The following is an 8,155-nucleotide window of genomic DNA, read 5'->3' as shown; positions in this document are numbered from 1 at the left end:
AGGCAAAAGATCTAATTTTCCTTCGAGATAAATACACTCGTGGTCACTAAAGTTGAGATCAAAGCACGATACGGTCACTGAACTTCAGAATACGCTCAATATAGTCATTGAATACGAGTTGTGGTAATTATACGGTCACTGACTCATCGTAGAGCTCCGTATTGTCTAGTTGACCGGTCAAGATAGTCTCCTTACTCTATGGGGTCCCACCTGTCACTGGATATAAGAGAAAAATTGAAGGAAAATAAATTCCTGCGAGAGTGTGATTCGAACCTGAGACCACAGGGTAGTTAACCTCACGCGCTAGTCAAAGGATCTATTTTAATAGTATACATAAGCTACTATACTTATTACCTCAAAAAAAAAAGAGCTGCTATGCTACGTTTTGACATAATCCGTCTGTGTAAAGGTTTCTTTTATCACGCTTGCCACGGCGCCATAAGCTAGTATGTTGACTGCTAGTGCCTGCATGTTGTGCATGTGTGTGTGTGTGTGTGTGTTTGTGTGTGTGTGTTGCATTTGTGTTGTGTGTGCGCGTGTGTGTTGTGTGTGATTTTTTTTTCTTCTGTTGTGTGTGCGTGTTGGTGCGTGTTCCTGCGTGTGTGCGGCCTCAACATGATGCTGCGTGGAGGCGAGACCAGCATGGCCTGCTCACTGCCTGCTACGGCCAACGCGCTTCGGCTTGACAAGTTTGATGTTGACGCGCTCATGTATGGAGTCTTGCTCTTGATCTCGCCGCTTCGGCTTGACAAGTTTGCTCGAGTCGCTCTTGATCACTTGCCGGATCAGCCCCTTCAAGAACCTCATCACCTTGTCACGATCGATGGCCCTAGCTCCCGTCTCGTCCAGTGCTCTAAGTCTGGGACCGCGCCACCGCACGGTTGCCTTCGTCTCCGGCCGGTCGTCGAGCAACAACGACAAAGACATGCTGCAGGAGATGTCGCAGGACGGCGTCATGGGCAAGCTTGGCCGCGGCACGACGAACCGGGCGTCGCCTTAGATGGCGCATGCCAGCTAAGTAATGTAACTCTCACCCTGACTGTATTCATCATCACAATATGCTCATATACAGTTTTGGAGACTAGGGTGATGCACGCCTCCATGCAGGAGATTACGCAGCTAAGTAATGTATAGCTGCACGCCTCCATGCAGCTACGTCGCCTTATATACGGCACGTAGCCAGGCCCAGCGCTGCATGCGGCTGGGACGCGTGCTCACCAAGTGCACAAGTGGGCGGCAGCTCCTCAAGACTAGGGTGACTTGGTTAGCCACCCGATGGACGTGTAGGTGCGTTCACAACACATGCATCCGAGTATGTGTGTGCATGCATGCGTTGTGTACGTGGATCCGTGGGTGCATGCATGGGTATTTATATGAAAACCGATATAAGTTGTAGGAGTAACAGCTAAACGTATTGGCTCAAGTGGTTAGCCCATGGGTCTTTGGTTCGAATCATCACCCGTGCGTTTAGATTTTACTTTTTATTTGTTTATTTCGACAGCTGACAGATGGGACCTTCACTGGATGCCAAAAAAAATGCTATTTGACTAGTCAACCAGGTCCATGCACATAGAATACAGAGCTCTATGATGAACCAGTGACCGTATAATCATCACAACCCGTATTTCATGACCGTATTGAGCGTATTATGAAGTTTAGTGACTGTATCGTGCTTTGACCTCAACTTCAGTGACCACTAGCGTATTTATCTCTTTTCCTTCACGCTGGACCTTGATGTCCGTGGCCGGCAATTTAACCGAGTACTTGAAGGTCCATACCTTGCTTTCATAGCCGTGCAGCATCCGGATGTCAATAATCGACGTCGCATCATTAAAGCTAGACACGGCGAGCACTCCATCCATCTCAAACAGGTCAACGTGGCAAGAAAAAACCGGAGTAAACGGCGCACGCATCTCGTGGAACGACTCGGCCGTGGTGTCGAACACCGCTATCATGTCGCTTGCGTCCTCATCTTGCTGTGGGTGCCAATGCAGGCAACCATGAACCAGGACGGCCGCCTCAGTTAAACCATCTTCGTGCCCCCGATGAGCCTCGGCGGCTGGACGGAGCCCAAAGTGAAAACGTAGCAGCAGGGTGCCGGGTTTTCATCTTTCAGGTACAGTATTCTGTACTCGCCTTCGCCTGTAGGGCGGTGCTGGTACATTCCCAACATTTCCAAGCCGGAAATCATAGAGAGGCGTACTGGCGAGTGGCCGGGTTGAAGATGGAGTAGGAGAGGCCAGGCGTGCCAAGATTGTGAAGGACGAGGAGGCCGTCGCAGGAGTCGGACAGCCGGAGCCGGGCGACGGGTTGGAGCTGCTCGGCGGCAGCGGGCCGGTGGTCGAAGGCGAAGAGGCTATGGCGGTCGGTGCCGTCGAGGAGGGGGAGGGAGGCCTGGCGGGCGTGGGGGGGAGGTGCGGAGGTGGCGCGGCAGCGGAGGAGGGCTGTGGGGGGCAGGCGCACGAGGATCTCCCAGGTGGTGATCTCGTCTGGGAGGCCGCGGTGGAGGGGCGCTGCTCTTGCTGCCGCGGCCTCCGCCATGATCGCCGGCTCGGCTGGGAGCCCTCGATCCGTCCCAGGAGCGGAGCGTGAGGTGACGGCGGCGGCGGTAGGTTTTGCTCTCTCGCGGAAGGGAACAATAGGAACGCATTTGGGCTGGGCTTAGTCCATTTCGAACAGATCGAAGACTTAAACGGGCTGGGCTCGCCTCTATTTCTGTGTAGGTGTGGCTTTGGGTACCACTCAAAAAAACAATTCTTGGTTACTCGGTGTATCATATTGATTGCTCTGTGGAGGAGCCAGGAAGTGAACCATGGAGAATGACGTTGTTTTATGGAGAAGCAAGAACACACTTGAGACACCAAACATGGGATGTTATGAAGGGGATAAGCAATTTGAGCGAGCTACCGTGGGTTTGCATTGGTGATTTCAACGAAGTTTTACGTCCGGATGAACAAGAGGGAGTGGGAGAAAGGAGTAATGCTCAAATACAGGGATTCCGAGACGCGGTTGACGTGTGCATGTTGATGGACATAGGCTATCAAGGCCATTTTTGGACTTATGAGAAGAAGGTGGTGGGTGGAACCTACACGCGAGTTAGGCTGGATCGAGCGATGGCCACAGCAGAATGGAATGAGATGTTTCCCCAAGCATACCTGAAACACTTAACGGCATCGACATCCGATCATTGCCCGATTTTGCTGGAATTTCGAGGGAGAGACCGCCCGCACCTAAAGAAGGAGTTCAAGTACGAAGTCATGTGGGAAACGCATGAGACTTGGCCGGAGACGATTATGTCCACATGGACAGAAGGCGGAGCAACGGGTACAGTAGAAGAGCTCAGAAGGAAATTGAAAAGGATCTCGGGGAATCTGGAAGCATGGAATAAGAACACCTTCGGCTCCGTCAGAAAGGAGATAAAACATCTGAAAAATGAACTAGAAAGGCTGCGAGCGGACCCTGCAAGGACAGCACCCTCGCATGTAGAGCTCAAGATAAACGAGAAGCTAATAGAAATGTATCACAGGGAGGAGCTCATGTGGAGACAGCGTTCAAGATTAGAATGGCTCTCAGCTGGGGACCGCAATACACGATTTTTTCATCTCAGAGCAAGTCAACGGAGGAAAAGGAACATGATAAAGGCACTGGCCAACTCCTTGGGAGTCACGATAGATGACCCGACAGAATTAAGATCCATGGTTCGGGATTTCTACCTCACTTTGTATACGTCCGAAGGAGTAGATGGCATGGAGGAGGTGCTATCCAAAGTTCCTGTCAAAGTCACAAACGAGATGAACGAGATGCTTTTGGCGCCATATTCGAAGGAAGAGGTAAAAAAGGCTTTGTTCCAAATGTTCCCTACTAAGGCGCCGGGACCGGATGGGTTCCCAGCGCATTTCTACCAGCGGCACTGGGATATATGCGGAGATGAGGTGACGAAAGTAGTCTTGAGAATCATCAAAGGGGAAGAGGGGGCTGGCGTTGTCAATGACACAGTGCTAGTTCTCATCCCCAAGGTTTTGAATCCAACACAACTCTCTCAATTCCGTCCCATTAGTCTTTGCAATGTAATCTATAAAATTGCCTCCAAGGTTGTCTCTAACAGGCTAAAGATAGTCCTCCCTGACATAATATCCGAGGAGCAGTCTGCTTTTGTTCCAGGAAGGCTAATTACAGATAACATTATTTGTGCATATGAGTGCTTACACTTTATGAAGAGGAGCAGGGCAAAATCCAACAGCTTCTGTGCGCTGAAGCTGGACATGATGAAAGCCTACGACAGATTAGAGTGGCCGTACCTCCGAGCAATGATGGAGAAATTGGGCTTTGCACAAAGTTGGATTCAGATAGTGATGGATATGGTACAATCAGTATCTTTTTCAGTTCTATTCAATGGTGAGAAACTGGAACATTTCACACCCACACGAGGCATCCGACAGGGAGATCCTATCTCCCCTTACCTTTTCTTGATTGCAGCAGAGGGCCTTTCGTGCCTGTTAAAATCTAACTCTCAGTCGTCAGGTTTGGAAGGGATCAAGGTGGCACCATCAGCTCCGTCTGTAAACCACCTCCTTTTTGCTGATGATAGCCTGCTGCTTTTTAAGTCAAGTGTTGAGGGCGCGACCATGGTTTCAAACCTATTGGATGTGTATTGCAAGGCTTCTGGACAGCGGATAAACAATGATAAATCTTCAATTTTCTTCAGCAAAGGATGCCCCCAAGTGGTAAGGGACGATGTTAAACTGATCCTCAATGTTCACAATGAGTCTCTGAGCGACAGGTATTTGGGAATGCCCACTGATGTAGGGCAATCCAAGATGGGTACTTTCAAGTACTTAAGAGACAGGGTATGGGAAAAGGTTCGAGGGTGGATGGAGAAATTACTCTCAGCTGCAGGGAAAGAAGTGTTGATAAAATCCGTGGCACAGGCTATCCCAGTATACTCAATGGCTTGCTTCAGATTACCAAGGGGCTTGTGTGAGAACATCACTTCAATAATCAGACAGTTTTGGTGGGGGAGTAAACAAGGCAGAAGAAAACCGGCCTGGGTTTCTTGGGACGTTATGACAAAGCCAAAATACCTAGGTGGCATGGGTTTTAGAGATATTGAGGTTTTCAATCTCGCTCTACTAGCTCGACAGGCATGGAGACTCATGGATGATCCTACATCGCTTAGTGCAAAATTGCTTAAAGCTGCTTACTATCCAGTGAGTAGTTTCATGGAAGCCGAGCTGGGCAATCATCCATCGCAAATATGGCGGGCGGTGATTGATGGAAGAGAAGTCTTGAAACAGGGCTTAATCCGAAGAGTTGGAAACGGGAGATCAACAGATATTTGGAACACCAACTGGATTCCAAGAACTGGCCCCATGAGACCGATTACTTCCATCTCAGCTAATCCTCCGAGGTTAGTGTCAGAGTTGATTGATCCCACATCTGCTTCATGGAGAGAGGGTCTCATCAGGGGTACTTTTTTACCGTTTGACGTGGACTCAATTTTGGCGATTCCCTTGTGCACAAAATCTATTGAGGACTTTTGGGCATGGTCCGGCGAAAGGAGTGGCAAATTCACGGTGAGGTCAGCATACAGGATGGTGATGAACACAAAGCATCATCGTGAGAATTGGTTGGATGGAGCGGGTGGAGTTTCGGATATTAACACACAGAATAATGAGTGGACAAGCCTATGGCATATCAAGGTGCCTTCGAAGCTTAAGGTGTTTTTGTGGAGACTAGCTCAACATTCGATCCCGTCGATGGACGTTCTGCACCGCCGCAACATGTCTACCACCACACGCTGCGCCCTGTGTGGTTGTGATGACTCATGGAAACATGCCCTGTTGGAGTGCACTATGTCTAGATGCATATGGTCTTTGGCCGATCCCTGTCTGGTGGAGCATATGAGCCAGAATGCGGACATGAATGCAAGGAACTGGATCTTCGCCTTGCATGAAGTACTTTCGCAGGAGGAGTTTGTGATCATGGTGGTTACTCTATGGGCTGTCTGGAAATCTAGACGAAAGGCGATATATGAGGATATATTTGAGAGCCCTCAATCCACTCATCATTTTATACAGGCCTATATGAATGATCTTCGGTCAATACAGCAAGATAGAAGCTTAGTACGGCCGAGGGAGGGAGGAGCACGGCCAAGGACAACACAGTGGATTCACCCACCAGGAACAATGTGCAAGATCAATGTAGATGGTGCTGTTTCTAAGAATCAGAAGAGAGGAACTGCAGCGGCAATATGCAGAGACCACACTGGTAATTTCCTTGGGGCTTCGGCCATACTTGTGCGGGGTGTGTACGACCCACCGACGCTAGAAGCGCTTGCTGTTCGGGAGGCTCTAGCCCTGGCCAAAGATCTGAACTTGCAGAATCTACACGTTGCATCAGACTGTAAAGTGGTGATCGAGGACATGAAGGAGCAAAACCCAGCTGGTTATGGTGCAATTCTACATGAAATAACTGACCTTGCGAATGGTTTCGTAGAGTGTAATTTTGTTCATGAGTATAGGAGCTCGAACTTCGAGTCTCACAATCTAGCGAAGCATGCTTTAAAGTTAGGGGTGGGCCGCCATGTTTGGTTAGGACACCCCGGTAATCTCGTTTTTGTACCTGCAAACATTTATCAAGATAAATAAAGCTTCGCGTGATTGTCTCAAAAAAAAAAACTCAAAAAAACAAAAAAGATGTGGCTTTGGGTTTCTGAAAAAAATAGGAGGGTTTATCTGAATTTCAGTCTATGCTGGAAATATACATCTGAACTTCAGCCTGTTCTCAGAAAATAAAAAAGTAAAATCTGAATTTCAGTCGGGTTTCATATCTTCTCTCGATGCATGCATCTATTGCCGTGAAGGTGACTTGGTCCTTGCGTGCTTCGCATCTGAATTTCAGCCGTGTTTCCTATTCAACTTGGCATTGGATGTACGTCTACGAGAAGCAGATGATTCTGAATGTGTTTCGCGCTCCCTCCGTCCAAAAATACTTGTCAAAAAAATGAATAAAAATGGATGTACTTAGAACTAAAATACATCTAGATACATCCATTCTTCCGACAAGTATTTCCGGACGGAGGGAGTACTAAGAAGTACTCCCTCTGTATACTTTTAAAAGACTTTTTAGGTTACTACTATGAAGTAATGACCTAATAAATTGTCTTATAAAAGTTTACGTAAGGAAGTAAGAAGCAACCTTTAATATCAATCCTGAAAACCTGAAACAAAGTACTCCCTCCGTTTGGAGTTACTTGTCTCGAAAATGGATGTATCTAGAACTAAAATACATCTAGATACATCCATTTCTACGACAAGTAATTTCGAACGGAGGGAGTAGAAAAAGATGTGATGATCCTAAAGAAATGAGCGTCTATATACATCCGTATGTAATCCATAGTGAAATCTCTAAAAATACTTATATTTAGGAACGGGTGGATTAGCAGGGAAGTAGCATATTTATTTATTTAATTATAAAAATACCTAGAAAAGAATCATATAAAATTCCTAGAGCAAGATGTGGTGCCTTCCTCCTTCAACCAGATATAAGCCAAGACATGCAAAGGGAGAGCATCGGTGCCCAACAAATGCGCGAAGAACTCGGCAATATTCCTCGGCTTATTTTGTTTCGAGACAATGGATTATCGCATGCTGTTGCACAAATAATTTTACAAAGTTTTCTTGATGAACTTTATTAATTGAATACAAAATCGTTGCCCTAATAAGCCATAATATCGAAGGCACGCCCTTTCTTAACCGCAACACTTGGGAAGCATGATGTTTAGCTCCATCTGTCAAATGAAACTAATGATATAAGCTTTAATGCCAACAGGATCTTGTGCAGATTCGGCATCAAGCCATCGATGAAGGATGAACACATAAGACAAAAAAAGTGAAGCCATAAAATGGGTGAGCCGTTAAAATAAATTAGTGCAACGGGAAAAATGCATATTTTGGCACAGCTGCAAAAAAAAAGAGCTCATGTCAGCACAGATATCAAGCCCCCCCTCCCCCCGCGCCGCCCTGCTCTGACCGCCGCCAGAGGGCCGGCCGGCGAAGCCGCGCCGCGCCCCGAGATGGCGGCGGCGGGGCGGATTCGTCCCCCGCGCCGCCCCGAGATCAACCTTCCGCCGCGCTGCCAGCCGGCCAGCGTGGCC

Source organism: Triticum aestivum, chromosome 6B (assembly GCF_018294505.1).
Source record: "Triticum aestivum cultivar Chinese Spring chromosome 6B, IWGSC CS RefSeq v2.1, whole genome shotgun sequence".
NCBI lineage: Eukaryota > Viridiplantae > Streptophyta > Magnoliopsida > Poales > Poaceae > Triticum > Triticum aestivum.
This window is presented reverse-complemented; position numbering follows the sequence as displayed.